The following is a 21,077-nucleotide window of genomic DNA, read 5'->3' on the forward strand; positions in this document are numbered from 1 at the left end:
TTGATAAGAATTTAAGACCTAGAACACTGAATATTCTGGGTAAGAAAAGTTCTCTTATCCCCCTACAATTCTCAAAATAAATTAGTGAAGGAATATCCTCATAGTTTAATTTCTAAATGTTTTATTTCAATGGACAATGCATTAAAAACCCCTGTTTTTTATTATTTTTTGAAAAGTGTTCATTGTGTTCTCTGACTCTTGGCTATGGTCCTTCCTCCTAGATTTATGAGGCCTTAGATGAAAATTATAGCTGACATTTGGATAGTGTTTCACTGTTTACAGTGCTTGCCCATATGCTACTCCCCATGTAGATTCATGAAGAAGATTTATTCTAATAAAAGTTATAGAAACGAATCATAATGTTGGAGTACCAAAGAATCAAGTTAAAGACCCTGACAGGAATAGGTCGGTAGTCAGCTCGTCCAGGTGATTCCTACCACTTGTATGTCTTCAGTCTTCTTGACTCTTAGTTTGTTTATCTTTAAAGTGGGACTAATAACCTAGTATTTACTAAGAATATATGTGAATTTACCTTTAAACCATAAAACCAACTCAAGTCATAAACTGCTGTGTGGCCACCATTTGCTAATTGCAGACTGTTGGCTCTCAGCACACTTGGAGACGGAGAAGGTAAGAATCTGTGTAGGAGTAGTTAGCAATTTGCCCTTTCTTAAAAGTCAGGGAAAACATTCTTTTAATTAGTCTTTTTCCATCTGAGCAGTTTGCAAAGGGCAAGATTTTCTGTGTTCCTCATTTCTTCATCCATCTGAGGAGCAATAAATCCTTTAAATCTGCATGACATTTTCATGTGGTCTTAACATGTCAACAATACCCAAATCTTCTACTCAATCTGCAATGTCCCAAGCTCCATTCTGATCTGTTAACATCATGTCCCCTTCCTCTCTACAAGTTGTTGATACTTTTATTGTTTTTTGTTTAATTTTTTTTTCTTTGTTGATTTTAGAAAAAGAAGAAGGGAAAGGGGGAGAGAGAGATAGAAACATCGATGAGAGAGAACATCGATTGCCTGCCTCCTGCATGACCCCCACTGGGTATTTGGCCCACAACCTGGGCATGTGCCCTGATCAGAAATGACACCAGTGATCTCTTGGTGCATGGATCGACACTAAACCATTGAGCCACACTGGTTGGGCTATTGCCTTTATTGTGGTTTAAAAAAAAATGGGGGGGCATAACAAAATTCACCATCTTAATCATTTTTAAGTTTACAGTTCAGCAGTGTTAAGTATATTCACATTACTTTTCTTTCTTTAAAACTAACACTCTCTACCTATTAAACAATAACACACTATTCTCCCCTCCCAAGAGCCCCCGGCACTGGTTATTCTACTTTCTTTTTTCTTTAATTGGACTATGCTAAGTACCCAAACCATCCATTCCCATATTTTTTTTCTTTAAAACCAACCCTCACCTAGCTGGTGTGGTTCAATGGCTGAGTGTTGACCCATGCACCAAGAGGTCTTTGGTTCAATTCCCAGTCAGGGCACATGCCGGGATTGCAGACTTGATCCCTGGTATGGGGTATGCAGGAGGCAGCCGATAGATGTTGATACTTCTCTATCTCATCGATGTTTCTCTCTCTCTCTCTCTCTTTCTCTCTCTCGCGCGCGCTCTCTCTCTCTCCCCCCTTCCTCTCTCTCTAAAAGAATCAATAAAAATAATTAAAAATAAATAAATAAATAAGACCAGCACTCTATACCTATTAAACAAAGTACTGTACAGCATAGATAATATAGTCATTAATATTCGAATAACTATGTGTGGGATCAGATAGGTACTAGACTTATTGGGGTGATCACTTCCTAAGGTATATAAATGTCTAAATACTGTGTTGTACACCTGACTCTAATATAGTATGTCAACTGTAATTGAAAAATAGATTAAAAAAAAACAACAAAACTCCCCATATTTTCCTCCCCAGAGCCCCTGGCAACTACCATTCTACTTTGTGAATCTGACTACTCTCAGTACCTTATTTGTCTTTCTGTGACTGGATTGCTTCACCTAGTATAGTGTCCTCAAGATTAATTTATATTGGAGCATGGAACAGAATTTTCTTCCTTTTTAAAGGCTGAATAATATTCTATTGTATGTATATACTAAAGTTTGTTCATTCATCCATGATGAACACTTGGGTTGTGGCAATCTCTTGGCTATTGTGAATAGTGCTACTCTGAACAGGGCTTTCAATTCTTTGGGATGTAGGAGTGGGATTGATGTATCATATGGTAGCTCTATTTTTCATCATTTGAGGAACTCCATACTTTTCCCCATAGCAGTTGTACCACTTTTTATTCTCACCAACAATACACAAGAGTTGCAGTTTCTTTGCATCCTCACCAATGCTTGTTATTTCCTGGCTCTCAAAATAATTTTTTTTAGGTGACTAGCCTAATAGGTGTGAGGTGCTATTTCATTGTAATTTCTATTTGCATTTCCCTAATGATTAATGGTGTTGAACATCTTTTCATATGTTTGTTGGCCATTTGCATATTATTTTTGGAGAAATATCTATTCAAATCCTTTGCCCATTTTTAAGAACATGGAATACTTCATGAATTTATATATCATCCTTACCCAGGAGCCATGTTTATCTTCTATGTATCTTTCCAATTTTAGTATATGTCCTGCCAAACAGGCACATACAGGTGTTATTAATGAGAATTTTCAGTATTTTATTAATAGATGTTCTTCTTCTCAACTAGCCATCCCCTGACTATGTACCTACACCCAGTGTTTTTCTCCTTTAAAAATATAGAAAGGGATTTATATTTATTTTTCAAACTTATTTCTTGCTGCTCTTCAGGTCATCAGCTCTTTACATTGCTTGATCAGTGGTAGTCTTTGTGTTTTTTCTGTTTTGTTTGTTTTGTATTTGTTCATGTCCCTAGATTTGGGGGAGAGGAACATTTTAAAGTCTGGCTTAACTCTGCCACCTTAAACAACCTGATCAAGGTAGAGATGAGTAAGGAGCAATATTTCAGCCTTGCATCTAGAAGGGACATAAATCTTGCTCTTTTTTTTTTTTTTCATTTTAATCAGAAGTTCTTAATTTTCTCACCATTGATATAAAAATCATTTATGCTTGCACTGCAACCAACATAAATCATTAACACAAAAGAATAGTAGGCAACCTTTAATCAATATCACTTCCGTCTATGCGACACTGTGAAAATGAAAGAATACAATTTGTCATTGATCATAAGTCTCACAAACATTTAGCCGGAGTCTCGTACCTTTCCAGCACTTACTTTGCTCCAACCACACCGGCCTTCTTTACTTTTTTAGAGCAAATCAAGGTCATTTCTTCCCCCCAAATCTTTGCACCTCTTATTCTTTTCATCATTTTATCATTTTCATTGAGGTCTTAGCTTAACCCCATTTCCTTGGAGAGGCCTTCCTGACACCTAACCCAGTGTGCTGCCTCCTGACAGCCTTTTTCTATCATGGCATCAATTTTATTTTTTTTCACAGCACAAATCACTTTCTTAAATTATGTTATTAACTTGTGTGCTTGTTTATTGTCAGCCACCACCACCAGCCATTCAACTCTATGTCCCACAACTGCTGAGGCCTGTTTCTTTCATTGACCTCTGTATCTTCAGTGCCTGAAACAGTGCCTGATTACTAGCATACATTGAACAAATATATATCGAATGAATACACAGTGACAATGTCAGTCAAAGGTCAGCCAACTGTTTCTGTAAAAGGCCAGATAGTAAATTCTTTGGGCTTTGCTGGCCAGATGATCTCCGCTGCAACTGCTCAACACTTCCACTGTAATGAACGAGCAACCAAAGGCAATACAAATACAAATAAGCACGACTGTGTTGCAATAATACTTTATTTACAGAAACGAGTTGAGCTGGGTTTGGCCTGTGGGCTGCAGTGTACTTACTATTAGAGCAGATCCTTTGTCATTAGCTTTGTGGTCAGGGCACACTTGGACGTTCATTCAGAGGCTGGTGTTTGCCAAAAGTTTGCTAGTAATAATAAAGTGCCAAAGATAAAACTGGATTTTCTTCCAGTATATAGGCAATGATTAAGAGAACGATTAAGAGAAGATTTCTGATTTTCTATTCAGTGTCATGACTCTTGTTCACCCGGAGGCTTCAGTGGGAAGAGGAATATTGGCATTAATACCATGTGTGAGCAGAAGAAAATGCTTGAAATCATCTTTCATAAATGGCAGTGGTTCTCACACTTGAGTGTGCGTCAGAATCACCAGTCACTGCTAGACTGTGCCCGCAGAGTTTCTGATCCAGCACATTGGGGGCAGTGCCTGAGAATGTGTGTTTCTGTGCTGTACCAGGCGATGCTGATGAGCTGGAGGCTGGAAAGAGGAGAGGAAATGCATGTTAAGATGCGAGTGAGGAGATTTGGTGGGAGTAGAGGTTGTGCGAATGGTAAGTAGGACACAAGAGAGATTCTCCAGAAGAGTAGCATGAATATGGCTTAAAGATCAACTGCTTGTACAGACAGGAGAAAAAATAGGAACCCTGTAACTATAACATTGTTATCTGGGGAAATTAGGTGAAGGATTAATTCATTAATTAAAATAAGGGATCTGAGGCGGGGTTTGAAGGAAAGATGTGTGATTTTTTTTATTTATTTTTTTGTATATGTTGTTAGTGGTACCTACATCCATCCAAGTGGGATTGTCTAGGAGGCCTTTGGAAGTATGGCTGAAGCTCAGAAATAATTTCTGGGCATGGGAAAAGGTTAAAAGGCTCTTAGCAGATGTGTGGGACAAGAAGAGAAGAAAACCTCAGGAAATCTAAACTATGCCTGGGCAAGTACATTGTTTTCTTTAACAAAAGTACCAGACTGGGGTCATATTGCTGCACGTGACTAAACATGGCATTTGCCAATATAGTCCATGATATTATATTGGATAAAATGAACTACTCACTTTGACGACGTATGGTGTTAATACCTAGTTTTACAAATGTAGATAAAGGATGGTGAACACAAGAGCAAAAACAAGTGTGGAGGAGGATGACTGATAGTGTATCAGCAGGCTCTCCCCTCAGCTGTATCCTCATTGATACATCTGTCAGGAGAGATACATTGATGCTTTTGACATAAAACTGGAAGAAATGTGTTGAACAAGAGAATAGTCATGACAAGATGGAGCGAAAGGTTAACTCTTATCTTACCAGAAAATTTTTTCAAAAGTAAGTCTAGCTCACCTTGGCCAGTTTGGCTCAGCAGTTAGAGCGTCAGTCTGTGGTCCAGAGAGACCTGGGTTTGGTTCCTGCTAAGGGCACGTACCTCGGTTGCAATTTGTCCCCGGCCCTGGTTGGGTCGTGCGGGTGGCAACCACTCGATGTGTCCCTTTCATGTCGATGTTTCTCTCTCTCTCTCTCTTCCTCTCAATCCCTCCCACTCTATCTGAACAAAATATGAAAAAAAAAAATGTCCTCGGGTGAGGATAAAAAAAAAAAGTAAGTCTAGCTCGTCATTAAAAAAATAACCAAAAGCCCTGGCCGGTTTGGCTCAGCGGTTAGAGCGTCGGCCTGTGGTCCGGAGAGACCCGGGTTCGGTTCCCGCTAAGGGCATGTACCTCGGTTGCAGTTTGTCCCCGGCCCTGGTTGGGTCGTGCGTGTGGCAACCACTCGATGTGTCCCTTCACGTCGATGTTTCTCTCTCTCTCCCTTCCTCTCTCTCTCCCTCCCACTCTATCTGTACAAAAATGGAAAAATATCCTCGGGTGAGGATAAAAAAATAAAAATAAAATAAAAAAATAACCAAAAGATAGATAAAAATGATGGAAGAGAGAGTGAAGAACACATGGCACCAGCATGTCAATACTAAGATGGGAGACAATAATTTTAAAAGTTTTTGTAATCTCATTAAGTATAAATGGACTAAACCTTCCCCTTCAAAGGCAGAGAATTTCAGACTGCATTAAAAAAAAAAATCAAGAATAAACCCTATGCTGTCTATATGATAGATGAAAACAAAAAAAATAAAGATATAACATGCACACTATAACAATAAGAAACCATAGTAGACAGAGTAGACTGTAGGACAATATTATTCAAAATAAAGTGGGGCATTCTACAGGGATAAGAATGCAGTTCCCTAGGAAGATAAACCAATATTAAACATAAACATATGCAGACATTTAGCAAAAAGCTATCAGTTCAAAGGGAGAAATAGAAAACTCCACAATTAAACTTACTGATTTTCATTTTTCTCTCTTAGTCATTAATAGAACAACTGGACAAACAATTCAGTAAGTATATATTGGATTTAAACAACATAATCGGCTTAAACTAGTTGCCATTTAGAGAGTCTCTTTTTTAAGGATCAAAAGCCACATTATGGAGAAAAGGCAGCAAACCTCCCAGAGATTCTTCCATATTTATGATTTTCAGAAATGTGTATCATAAATGGCTTTTGGCCTATATGTCGTCTTTGGGACCCGAGTTCATTTTGTAACCCACCTCCTACTGGAGCCTTTTTTCATACTTACCAAGAAATTGACAGAATTTTGAAATGAGGCTAGTATTCTTTGGCAACTTACAACCATATTATTTTTATGATTTATTTACTTTTAGTCAGTTTTATATATGGGTAACCACATAAAAAGTTCCTTTTGAAACTGTTCTCTGTCATTATTTCCTTGCCTCCCAGTTCCCTCAATATCTCAACTTAAACAACGACCTTGAGTGAATAAGGCCTACACAGGAAACATTCCAAATCTAATCACATTGTTGAACTAAGAATTGTCATCACGTCTTTGTCAAGAAAAATATTTTTTAAATTCCATCTCCTGATATTTAAGATCTAGAATCTGTCAATTTGTCCAATATCACAGGCCCTACATAGGTGGTCTCTCTTTATCCTTATAGTTCTGCTTCTACACCGTTTGTCTCCTTTCTTAGTTGCTAAATAGATTCAGTGACAACCAACACAGATTAAAATGATCTTTTCCAACCTCTTTTCCCCAACTCAGTAATCATTTGTTCAGACTTACAAATTATTGAAGATAAAAGGTTTATCCAATATTTTGCATTTGAATGACATGGATAAGAAGCTTTTCAGAGTGTTGTAGGTGTTTCCTTATCATCCTCCATTCAGTCGCTGGGCCAGTGCTGCATATTGAAAAATGTTTTTGCAGTGGCATTCCGGTTCTGGTATTAATAACAACGAGTCATGCTGGCTGCTGAAATAGACAGTACAGAATCTCAGTGGCTTTCAATCATTTGGTTTGTACCTGCATGTGCATGTATACACAGGACACAAACATAGCAGAGAAGCGGGAGGTAGAGGAAGAAGGAGAACCGGGAGCTCTGACCTGTGCTGGTATCTCTGGGAAGATAGATTTTAGAGGGCTGATAAAAGTGGGAAACTGGAACGCTAACAGTTGCTGTAAGCTTGAAGAGCTTTTGCTGAGGTGCTGCTTAGAGGAACCATTAGCCAACTAAGAAGTAGCTAGTCTCTGCTTCTTCTGCCTGGTGCCCTTACTGGTCCAAGTCGCAGGAAGCCAGCTTTTAGTGAGAAATGAAATTGTAGGTTCCCAGCACCAGCCTTAGAAATAACTCTGGAGGAATGGGTGGATTTTGTGTTGAGCAACAATAGCTTAATGAGAGATGCAATGTTTTCTGACCTATTAATTTTACAGGTATTCTTCCATCTTACTCCAATTCTGATAATTGAGAACTAGCAACTCGGATTATTATACAGAGCATTGTAATTTAAAGATTAATGATTTCTCGAATGAAATTCCATGAGTCAGATCTCTAATTGGTAACATGATTAGGACTGTGGTTACACAAGGAGGAGCTTTCGTGTTGCTTTGCTTTTGCCAACACATACATTACCTAACCCTGTCTACACCTCCTAGGGATGGATTTCATAATGTGGGTTCTGACTCTGCCAGGTTATTTCCCCAGTGACAACCGTTGGCTTGGAAAACCGAACACATGTGATTAATCATCATCCCATTCAAGCTAGCATCTTCTGCTGTTTGATTTGAAATCTGCTTATCTCAGGAGTTGGTTTTGTGTAAATGTCCAATTTCTAGTTCACTCCTGAACAATGGAGTTGCTGAGGGAAGTTAAATTTCCAAAAGTAATTATATTTTCCAACTATTGGCAAAGTTGGCAAGTTCTGCTTAACAAATGTTCCATTTATTTACTGAGTTTAAAACAACAAATTTCAAATAACACTTTTATCAGGCTACATAATTCTGTGGGTTAGGAATTGCCACAGGGCTGGGACGAGCAGTTCTGCTCCACGTGTTATCAACTTGAGTTACTCAGTGCTGTTTAACTGGGGGTTGGGTTTGTCTGGAGGGTCCAAGATAACTTCATTCATATGGCTGTTATTCTCTGGGCTGATCTCAGGGGGAACCTCTCTTTATCAATGAAGTTATAGGGATTCTTTATATTATCTCCCCAACAGGATAATGGGGGCTTTTTACATGGTGGCTCAAGTCTCAAAGAGATCAATACAGAAACCATCAGTTTTAAAGGCTCAGATGTGATATTGTTATTTCTTCCATAACTAATGCGGAGGACATATATTCTCCAAGTGGCCTATATGTTTCATAGGAGATAATTTTGTAAAGGAGGCATCTTGCCACATACATGCGGGCAGAATTAATCAGATTAGCATATGCTGATGAACTGGCTAATTAGGCTTTCTTAAAGAAGTCAGCATTCTCAGAAACAGAAACTAGGCTCGGAAGCACACAGTTCTGCTTTTCTGGCGATTTCAGACAATTTCTCAAACAGTGGTCTAAAATGCTCTTAATTTGGAGATTGAAAAATTGAGCACATGGGAGCGATCCAGAAGAGAGGCTGTCTAGTTGAATCCTGTGTTTAAATGTTGTGCTTTCCCCCAACAGGGCAGAGAATTTGGGATTTTTTTACACAACAATATACTCATGATCCAATTTGGACTCCCAAATCTTGTCGTTTACCTTGTATCTGAAGTCCCTGCACCACCCACCCTTTAACTTAAAACACCCTTAACTTGTTCTGTGTCTCCGCTAACTAAACCTTCCTGATATATCCCATCCTTCCTTTAAGAAACTTATTATTATCATTATTATTTGCTTGAGTAAGAGGTGGAAAGAAGTCTTCATTATGTAAAATGTGATATAGAAATCTATGGGGAGTGCTTCTAAAAGTAGCATGTCTGCCAAGTTCTCTAGCAACTTTTCCAGTGTATAATTAAGTACTCATTTAAACTGTAGTTTTTTTGTATGTGTGAAGGGAGAGTGTGGAACTCAGAAATAGACGTTGTTGTGGGGTAGTTTTTCTTTTTATATTTTCTAATTATATCTTAGACTCTGGTTTTGACACCTATGACTTTTAAAGGAACAAAACTTGATTTTCAGTTCTAGTAATATGGTGGCCTAGAGGACCAGTAAAACCATCTTGATGCAGAATACCTACCAAATCCTAGGTAAAATAGATGACCTAGCATGAAAAAGACAATCCTCAGAGGCTAGAGATTGATAATAAAAGCAAATTTAGAACAATATTTAGAATTGATTATGGCCTATTTCCTGAAGCATCTGATTATCTCTGATGGCTCAGAGTTAAATAGTGAAGTCTGTGCTTTTGGGGTAGATTAGAGAGAAAGAATGAGACATGTGCAGTGCAGGTGGGTTTGATATAAGAACCCAATACTAAGTTTGCATTTATGAAAGCCAAAATCAACAGTAAACTGAAGGAAAAATAGTGCAGAGAGAAATAAACACGATAGCTGTATGTCTTGTCCTTGACTTTGAATGGAAGGTAAAGTAAAAAAAAAAAAAAATACATACATATATATGTATAAATTGTGTATATGTGTGTGTATATACATACATACACATACTCAATCACTTTGAGAATTGCTTTTAAAAAGCCCAATCTTATGTAAGGTTAGACAGATTGATGTATCTATGTGATTAAAACCTTCTCAAAGCACTACTCAGTTTGGTTCAGCAGTTAGAGCATCGGCCCATGAACCAATGAGTCATAGGTTTGATTTCAGCCAAGGGCCTGTACCTCAGTTGTGATTCGTCCCCGGCCCTGGTTGGGGTCGTGCGGGAGGCAGTCACTCAATGTGTCCCTTTTCACATTGATGTTTCTCTCTCTCTCTCTCTCTCTCTCTTTCTCTCTCTCTCTCATTCTCTTTTTCTCTCTCTCCCTCCCATTCTATCTGAACAAAAATAGAAACATGTCCTTGGGTGAGGATAAAAATAAATAAATAAATAAATAAATAAATAAAACCCTCTCAAAGATAAAATTTTAGTTTAAGGATATTCTACATTGCTTAAATGCCTCCAAGTTAAGAGTAGATTAATAAAATTACTCTCTGGTGAAACACAATTTAATCCCTGGTGTCAATGATGTTTAATGACGATGTTTCAAAAAGAGTGACTTCACAGTATCAACAACAAAAAATAGTAAATTCTAAAAATCCAATATACAAGAAAACCACTATGAATACAGATTATGGTGAAAGGAAAAAAATATAAAACAGGTCAGATACATTAAGACAGCAGACAGAAATATTTTATTCAAACATATTAGTATGAATCAGAGGTGTCTTCTCCTCTCTGAAATTTTAATGTCTAATGTGCATTGCTCCAGTGGCTCCATTATATCTTTAAAGTAGGAGATTTAAAAAATTTCTAGTTTTTGCTATATAAGTATTGTCCTGCCATGAACTTCTACCTTTTAACTATAATTCTTGCATTTCCCTGATGACTAATAATGTGGAGTACATTTTCATAGATTGCTGGCCATTTAGATATCCTTATTCATTTGTCTTGCTTAGTTTTCCATTGTTTCTATAACTTTTCTGGTTGATTTTTAGAGTATTTTTGAATATACCAAATTATTCTTTTGATATTTATGTATGTTGGAAGTAACTTCCCCCGGTCTAAAGCTAACTGTTTACTCTGTTTGTTGATGAACAGAAGTTTATAATTGTAATTTAATCATGTATTATTTAATTATATTATGATATAATTACAATTCAAGTTTGTAAATTGTTTTTGTTGTAGTTAGTGATATTTGATATACCTTTTCTTATTCTATAATCATTAGTATATTCTTTTATGGTAAACTGCTTGGAAATTTAGCGTTGTTTTTTACTCACATGTGGATAACAATTTCGCCACTGATGATTTTTACATGGGGTCACCTAGTTATATTACATCATTTTTCTATGTACATATTCAAATGACGCAACACAATTTGGTAAAAAGACTGTCTTTTTCTACTGTTCCACTTGCCAACTGTACCATAAATCAAAAGTTAATATATTGCTACCAAACTCTATTCTGTCTCATTTGTTGCTTTCTATATTGATCACCAAACATCACACTGCCTTAATTACTATAAATTATACTATACATTATAAATCTTAATGTACAGCATAATTAATTCTTCCAACTTAGTTTATGCTCAACACTCATAACTTTTCATAGCTCATTTTTATTTGGGTTGAAGTATTCTTTACTTACAGTAGAATGTATGTACCAGTAACTATGTAGCTCAATTAATTACATATGTATATACCTCTGTAACTGCCACAGTAAGCTTGTCAATTTACACAAAATTGTGGTTGCTGGGATTTTAAGTGGGTTTTGTGGTAGATTGACTCCTTTAATGGCCCTGATTATTGATCTCTCTAAATCCACTCTATATAATGTGACTTTGCAATTTATCTCATCAAGAAATAGTCTATACCTGCTCCCCTTAAATCCAGGGTGGCCTTGTAACTTTCATGGCCAATAAGATGTAGCAGAAGTGATGCTGTGCCAGTCCAAGCCTAGGACTCAGGGGCCTTGCCTGTCTCATGAACTTTCTTCTTGCCATGAAACCGTTGCCAGGCTAATTTATTGGAGGCACATAAGAGCAGAGACAAGGCACCTGAGCCTACAGTTAGCCAGTCCATGGAAACAAAGCTGCCTAACTGATTGTAGAAGCATGACAGAATTTAGCTAAGATGAAGTGTGTCCATCTATTCTCGACTCATAGGCCAACAAGCAGAATAAGTAGATACACAGGACATTGCATATGATACAGGGCATTATATGTCATTATATTTTGGAGGTATTTTTTTCATAGCATTTCAGATAGATGACCAATATAGGTTTGCATTATAAATCAATTTGACTATAATCACCATTTTTACAAAATAAAATTTAGTGTTTACTGAATATAGATTACCCTTTTGTTAATTTAAATATTTACTTTCTCTCAGTAAAATGGTGTATGTGCATATGTGTGTGTATAGAGGTCTTACATTCTTTTAGATTTATTTCTAGGTATTTGATTATTTATATCTGTGTCTAATTATGTCTTTTAAACTTCTTTCATGATCATCATTACAATATGAAAATATATTAGTATTTGTATATTGACATTATATTTTCATCAAATTGCTAAATTCTCTTATTAACTATAACACTATACCTAAAGACTTTTTTATTTTTATTTTTTTGCATTTATCTTCAGATAGAGTGGGAGGGAGAGAGCGGGGAAGAGAGAGAGAAACATCAATGTGAGAGAGACACGTTGGCTGCCTCTTACATGACCCCAACTGGGGCCAGGGATATACTGCAACTGAGGTACATGCCCTTAGTGGGAACCGAACCTGGGACTCTCTGGTCCATGAGCTGATTCTCTAACCACTGAGCAAAACCTGCCAGGGCTATACCTAAAGGCTTTTTATTTTTTTATACAAAAATATATTTGCAAATGGCTGTCTTCTTTCTCTCCTTCCAAACCACATGGTTTTAAATTATCCTACTTACTTCTTGGTACTAACACGGATTTGTAGTCCAGTGGTGACAGACTATTCAAATGTTTTTGTTGGTCATTTACAGCTACTCTATATAACATTAAGAAAGCACTCTTTTATTTCTGGTTTTCTAAGATTTTTTATTTTTTCATAAATTACTGATAAATTGTATCAGATACTCTTTTTGTATTCATGAGATGATCATAAAATTTTGCATCTATGTCCATGGAAGAAGTTGATCTATATTTCTCTTCTTTTCTAATATCTTTGTCAGGTTTTGAGTGTGGGGTTCTACTGTTCTCATAGAGTCACCTAGGAAGACTTCATATCTGCTGGGTAGAAGTTATTACTGAAGGTACGTAAACATGGAGATTTCTATATTGGAATGACAAAATTGTAGAATCAGTTAAGTAGTTGTAGAATAAGTTGATATTTTGTTCTTATGCTAGTTTTTAGAATTTATTTTCTGGGTCAATTTTCAAATGCATTACCATGTTTAAACATATTTTTGTATCTTTTTAATGTTAGTAGAATCAATGTTTATGCCTCTTTTTCTTCTGCTATCAGTCTCTTTTGGTAAAAAAAAAAAATCTGTCTTGCTAAGGGTTTATAAATTTTAGTAGTCTTTTGGAGTATAATCATTTGGTTTCGGTGTTTTTTTCTGGTGTTGTTCTATATTTTCTTAATATTGAATTCTATATTTTCTTCTTTCTGTTTAATTTGCTATTTTATCTTCTATAGATGATTAATTTTTAACCTTCTTTTATAATATATAAGCACATTAAATATTTGCCAACTTTATTCTTATACATTTTCCTTTACTAAATTTAAAATGTCTAATTTTTATCATTAGTTAATCTTTTTTCCATTCATTATATAGAAGTATGTTTTAATTTCAAATTGTTTCCAATTTTTTATATTGTTTAGTTATCAATTTTTAACTTAGTTTCATGAAGGGACATCTCAGTGTATCAGTCATTTGAAATTCGCTTCATGGTATAGATCTTAACAATTTTTGTAAATATTGTGTGTGTGCTTGAAAAACATGTATTCTACAATTTTGAGTTGTGGTGATTTATATATCAATTACATTTATTTGTGTAACTCAAATCCAGTACATGACTTAATTTGTTTGCATCTATTTGATGAGTTACTGAGAGATGTGTGTTCAAACCTTCCACTGTGCCCTCACTTGCCATATGTGGTCTGAAGGAGGAATGACAAAGAGCTGCAATGACACTTCCAGGAGCAATAGGTGAATGTTCATTACTGTGACTGCAGGGATTGTCTCGAGTGTGCATATTTTTGTATATGTTAAAGCTTACCAAAATAGTACTCTTTTAATATGCCACATTTACTATATCTAAATTATATCTCAAAGTAAGAAAGTAAAAAAAGTAAATGCACATGATTATCTCAATATATGCTGAAATCATTTGATAAAGTGAGGTATTCATAAAAGAAGATATGAGTGTGTTAGCATTTGATAGAATATTTGTTAATATAGTGTAGCAAACAGTGTACCTACACATACACTTTACATGTACACAATGATGGCTATCATGATAATTAGAGGTGGGATATTCAAAACCTTCCTCAGAGAAATGAGAATGATTTAAAGTCATCCGCTATTGCTACATGTGTAACACACAGTGCCATTTAACCTCCAGACAGTTGAATCTATACACAAAATAGATAGTGGTTTTATAAATAGTGACAGATGAATAAATAAATGCAGAGGTAAAGGGTCAGAGAAGTGTATTTCTAAGAATACTTCTAATCTTTAGCCAACTTTTTCAACTGTGGTTCTTGGGAGGACTCTGCTTTTATGCCCTAAGTTATTTATTATGTTTGATGAATGAATCTAGACTGGCACTAGTCTGTGCCATCCTTAGGAGAACAGAAAAAGTTGTCACTGTGTTTATTTCCTGTGTTCTGAAGCTCAGATGAAAGAGTGTTTGAGTAAGGCTGATAGAGGCCATGATTCAAGATTCTGTTACATTTGTATGGATTTCTTAGTGCTGTGTGTCTGGGGGTTGAGCAGGTATTATGTTTAGTGACTCTTCTTCAAAGGCTGACCTTTCTGAAGAATTTTCTTGATGGCAGACAGAATACAGTGTACTGACACCTGATGTGTAAAATAGCTATTGGCCATTTCATTCAATGATATTGACTATAAATTGAGCGACTTTCCCCAAGAATATTTATGTGTTTCTCTTTCTCTGAATCTCTTCCACCTGTTCAAAAAGCCTGAGCATTTTTGTACTGCCTTCAGTCAGTTTTGTCAGTAAAAGAGAAACTTTATAGGTTACTGCTCAAATGCAACAATTAGGTATTTTTCAATTTAATGTCAGCATAAATTAATTTATCTCAGTGCAGGTAGCATGAAAGCTAATAACCCTAAAAAGGATTAAGCTTAGAAAGTAATGCTGCCAGTGACAAAGCTCATTAACAGCCTTTATCACTACAAGTTGATGAACTACTTCTAGGATAATTGGCCTAATTACAATACATTTGTTTCTTTAGCCAGGTATTCTTCGCTTCACTCTCTATTGATTACTTATGAGTCTCAGTTTGGCCAATTAAATTTCCCTTTCCACTCTATCTATTTCTATAATGGATAGTATATAGCTCAGAGGTCAGTGTACCTGGGCTCGGTATAGTAAAGAACTGCATTAAGGAGACCAGAAATAGAGTAATAGAGAGTCAAAAAGAGAGTTGTGTCCCAGAGTGCAGGTCATAAAGCAAGATGTAGAGTGAATAATAATTCTTTTGGATTTCCACCTATTTCTTTTAAGTGGAGTGGCTGGAATTTATTTAAAACCTAATTATACCATAGACCCCTGATATATTCTAGTTGATTCATTCACATGAAGCATATATATATATATATATATATATATATATATATAGTCAGTAAAGCTTGGAAAAAATTAAGAAAAAACAAAAAATATATAAAAAGTAAGGTAACTAAGCATTTTTTTAAAAAAAGTGTTATAAATCATGGGGGTCTGGGCTAATATTAAATGACCTTTGGGGTGAAGATTGAGAAACAAAATCCCACGTTTCCTACTCTCCACGAGGTGCCTAAGGCAGCCGCAGTAAGTGGAGATCAGATTCTGATAATTGGACATCTCCTGTGATGTGTGTGGCCAAAGCTGAAGGTCTTAGCGGGACTTTCACTCCCTAATAAACCCAAGTTAAAATCATCCCATCAGTCAACCTCAATCAGAGAAGCAAGGAACAGGCTGCAGCTGGGTGTGAGCGAGGCAGGGAGCACCAGATGTCTGGCATTGCCCTGGCGGATCCATGAACCACACTGAACTTTGTAGCACATCGTCATCCACCATGTAACAAACGTAGACTCCCTCCTCCGAGCACAGAGCAAGCAGGGTGGTGTGAGAGGGGGAGAGGGACCGAAGTCCGTCCTCCTTCCTTCCAAATGCAAATGTGACCTTTTGCGTCCCAGGCCCCGGGACATCTGGACCACATAAACAGATGCATATTATTTATTTGTATGTTGTATTTGTTTTTATTGGTTTGTTTTATGAGTGCTCACACCCTTAAACTTGGGAACCAGTAAGCGGTGTGGTTAACGGGGTGCGCTTTAAAGAGAGAGGTCTGAATTCAAATCCGCCTGCTTCCATTATTTGCCATATGAGCCTGGCCGTAATATAAACTTCCAGAAGCTGCAACGGTCTCATCAGTGAAACAATGTTAATTCCTAGGAAACTTCTCATGTGATGAGTAACTATTATGATAGAAGGTGTTTATCACAGTATTTGGAACAAGAGGTCCCAGTACATTTAATAAATATTCTGTTTTATTTTCATGACAGGTAACAGAGCATCAAAATCAAAGTAACTTAACAATAACAAAAACATGTTCAATTATTTTTTTATAAAAGACATAGTCTGGACTTAGAGGGTTCCACATTTAGAAAAGTAGCTAATGGATATCTTTAAGGAACTCTTTGCTTGGCTCCGCCTGCCATCGCCAGGATATCTGCTTTTTGTTTGTTAACTTATTGTACCTATAGGCCCTCATTATTTTAAGACAATCTCCATAACTTTAGGCATCAGGACCATACAAGGCTAGAAACAGGATAGAAACTAGGACAGTGAAAGTGAATCATCACATGATTCTTCTGTTATCAGAAAAGAAAAATAGTTTCATGACCTTCTCTTACTTCTCTGCCATTGGCCAAAAATTGATAATGTATTTATGTCTACATAAGAGAGAGATTGGGGATATTCCTGGATGTTCCATTGTCTTTAGTAAGAAAGCCACAGATAATAGCTTTTGAGTATCCAACGAAAAGTGGATTTAAGAGGAAGAATATCTCCTTTCTGGTGCATGGAAATCTCTATGGAACGTTATTTCTTCATGTGTAAATTTCATGGGGGGACAAATTTGAATTCAAGTACTTGGAGTTATATCAGTATTTCCAGCTGAGTTCTAATTGAACATTAGAATCTACTACAATGAGGACGATCAAGTGATTCATTGTCCAGAATAGATACGTTTGAGAGTGAAATGGGGACAACTGATAATTACTCTTGAACAAGTGAAAGCTTCGTAATATCCCAAGCTAACTGGTACCTATGATCACTTTATTTTTATTAGCTGTATTTACATATCAGAGCCACAGTGTTGCTGTGGGTTTTATTGCCAAGCAAGGTAAAAAGGACTAATTAATAACAAACAAGACCTTTGGTGAAAGAGAGAAGCAACTACTACCAACTGGTGCCCCAAACCATAAGTGATGCAAAGATAAGTCAGCTTATAACCCTCTTCTCTTACTCATTACTACTGTCAGCATCAAGGAATATGTGAATCAGAGAACTTTATGGATTTGTCCGTCATAGATATTCCTCAACTGCCCTTGACAAAAGTTCTCATTCCGATGACAAGGATTGTTCACTCTAACCAATAAACAATGGGATGAACAGGCAAAAGTAAAATGATGCCGCTCATCATTTATTGATGGAAATTTAACCATCCACTCCCTCCATTTTCACTATTAATATTACTTTGTCACATGTCTTGGTAATGATACAAAATTATAAAACATCCTTCTCCCAAATTTGATAGACATAAACAAAATAAATAAAAATAAAAGCTATGTTTGAGGAGGTTCTCTTTGCTCTCCTCACCAAAAACAGTGGTCTGAGGCAAAACAAGGGAAAAGATTTCTTCAAGTTTTTACAGGTAGTCTTAAGTGAGATGGAAAGAAGAATATGGGAGCAATCGAAGGGGAAGAATGAAAATGCTTTTCTCTTATAGAAAATTTCATTTTTCCACATGCTTCTCTTTAAAATTAGTGTTCCTACTCCATTTCGCAGGGTAAATTGTTATTTATTATTTGTTATAGCTAAAAACCTCATTCTCCTAAAAAAAATTCTGCTCCAGCAAATGATCATTTTCTTATCTGTATTCAGAGATGATGTATTGGTCTTTCAGAATATTTAACACAGCAGTTGTGTTGGAATTATTTGTTTGATTATTTAATTATAATTTGTTTACTTTACACTGTAAATTCTCTATATTGGAAATTAAATAATTAACCTGATATGCATTTATTGGATACCTGCAATAGGTCAGGTATATAAGTATAATAAATATTTGAAAATCCACATAACATAATAAAAAAAGAAAGAAAAGTTATGTGTCTAAAAGAATACAGAGTACTGATACATGAATAGAAGAAAATAGCATGTTACATAAATTTAAATGTGCTAATTTCTTTACCTTTTTTAGTATATTATTATATTAAAAATTTGATAAGCTAAAAACTAGAAATTTGAGTGTATTATTAAAAATGTAAAGAAAACTAGTAAACTAAAGCTACATTATAAATTGCAAATGACTAAAAGAGGAAACAAAAGGAAAGTATAAACAATATAGCAAATATAATAAATTTGACAAAAGATAGATACTAAATAAATAAAGTTAACATTTTTATTTCAATTTTCCAGTAAACTGGGAAAATTGGCCAAGTAAATGGGAAAATATTCTTATAAAACGTTATTCTTATTTTATAAAAGAGATACATGTATAGAACATGACACATTGTTATTAAAAATAATAAGTATTGGCAAAAACATGCAAGACAAATGCAAACAAATATTAGGCAGGGGTCCTGACATTAACATTACTTGAGGGTTTAATTAAAGGCCAAAAGCATCATATGAGATAAATGTGGTGTGTCTTATAATACACACAATCTCAAAAATACATGTTACGAATTTTTTATATACCAAATAACTTGACATCAAAACTATAGATCCAAAACTGGATAAAATTAAAGAAGAACCAAAAGTAAAATAACTCTTTCAGCCAATATTAGATGGAAAAAAATAAGTAAGACAAGACTATAGAGGCTTTGATTAATAAGTCTTTGAATAAATACATACTCTTTTAAAGTATACTTCAAATAAGCTTAAATGGCTATATATTAAGCCACAAAAACACCACAGCAAATTCCCCAAACTGTAAGGTACATATTACAATCTTATAGAAAATTAATAGGAAAAGGTACTAGCAAATTAACTAAATTAATTTCATGCAATTAAAAAATCTCTCATGTCCGGCCAGTATGGCTCAGTGGTTGAGCATTGACCCATGCACCAAGAGGTCACCAGTTCAATTCCTGGTCAGGACACATGCCCAGGTTGTGGGCCCGATTCCCAGTGGGGGGCATGCAGGAGATGGCCGATTGATGTTCTCGCTCAGCTCATCAATTTTTCCATCTCTCTCTCCCTCTCCCTTTCTCTCTCTCTAAAATCAATAAAGAAAAAATAAAATAAAATGAATTTAAAATATCACTCTCAAAGAACTCTTGATTTAAAGAACTAAAATTTTATAATGTATTTATTAATTTTTAAGGACAATTTTAAAAGCAGTTTTAGGTTTATAATAAAATTAAGTGGAAGGTACACTTTTCTCATATATTACATACCCTCACATATGCATAGTCTCTCCCATTATTAAATCACTGGCCAGAATGGGATTTTTTTTTTTAAACCCAGTATGAACCTACCAGACGCATCATAATCACCTAAAGTTTATAGCTTACCTTAGGGTTCACTCCTGGTGTTGCATATTCTATGGGTTTGGACAAATGTATAATGACATGTATCCATTATTGTAATGTCATGCACAGTATTTTCAGTCTTAATACTCTTCTAAGCTCAATCTGTTTTTCTTTCCCATCCCTCAACAGTTTATTTTTTATATAAGTGACATGTCCAAACCCACAGAGTAAAACTAATTTCAGTCTAAATGAAAAAAATTTTACCTCAAACATGTATAAACTATAAAGGAAAGAATGGAACTTTGTAAAATAGTAAATGCAATTTATTTGAAATGAAAGAAGAGAGGAAGAAAAAAGTTGGGGGGAAGGAATTAGTAAATGTCAAAATAAATTTTGATTTATTTATAGGCAAGATAATTATAGCATAAATAATTTTAAATAGAGCTAATTCTTAGGAAAACAAAGCAATAAAACAAGTCACTAAATAAGTCAAAGGAAAGATAAAACAGTTATAGTATAGAATTGAGAATGCAGAAATAATCATAGATATAAGGATATGGAAACAAGTAGTGGGAAGAATTCTTCACAGTCAAGCATTCAAATAAAGGTGAAAATCTGTATGAAATAGATAATTTTTCAGAAAACATCAATGACAAAGAAATGGCTCCTGATAGAAAAGAAAATATAACCAGATAAATAATTATAGAATGTATTAAGGAAGTTAAAAAGTAGTGCCAGGCAAAGGTGCTTTCACAGTTATTTAAAAGTCTCCAAACAACGGGTATTTTAAGCACTATTTAAACAGGATAGAGAGAACACTTTAAAAAATATTTCTAGCCCTGGCCGGTTTGGCTCAGTGGTAGAGTGTCAGCCCACAGACCACAGAGTCGTGGGGTCGATTCCAGCCAAGGGCATGCACCTCGGTTGCAGTTCGTCCCCAGCCCTGGTTTGGGTTGTGTGGGAGGCAACCAGTCGATATGTCCCTCTCACATAGATGTTTCTCTTTCTCTTCTTCTCTCTTCCCACCTCCCACTCTATCTGAAGATATTTCAGAAAATATTCTCAGGTGAGGATTAAAAAATAAATAAAAAATATTTCTAGAAAGACAAGAAAGAACAAATAAAATATTCAAAATAGTGAATAGAAAACTACAGACCCGCACTATCCAATATGGGAGCCTTATGTAACTACTTACATTTCATTTCATTTAAGATTCACTTTCTCAGTTATACTGGCCCATGTCACATTTCTGTTGCTT

General features: G+C 35.5%; 1 protein-coding gene and 1 non-coding gene across 2 annotated transcripts in view; one reads left to right on the forward strand and one right to left on the reverse strand.

Annotated features, from left to right (window-relative positions):
* Positions 1 to 21,077, forward strand: part of ARPP21 (cAMP regulated phosphoprotein 21) — a 605,449-nt gene that overhangs the window by 200,996 nt on the left and 383,376 nt on the right. The window contains exons 3-4 of the mRNA XM_036267058.1: positions 13,058 to 13,138; positions 13,996 to 14,038. The gene's annotated coding sequence lies outside the window, so the exon portion shown is untranslated. The remainder of the gene's footprint in view (positions 1 to 13,057; positions 13,139 to 13,995; positions 14,039 to 21,077) is intronic.
* Positions 2,558 to 2,661, reverse strand: LOC118633701. Its single transcript, XR_004960244.1, has one exon. It is a non-coding gene; the product is annotated as a U6 spliceosomal RNA (small nuclear RNA).

Source organism: Molossus molossus, unplaced genomic scaffold (assembly GCF_014108415.1).
Source record: "Molossus molossus isolate mMolMol1 unplaced genomic scaffold, mMolMol1.p scaffold_m16_p_18, whole genome shotgun sequence".
Lineage (NCBI taxonomy): Eukaryota > Metazoa > Chordata > Mammalia > Chiroptera > Molossidae > Molossus > Molossus molossus.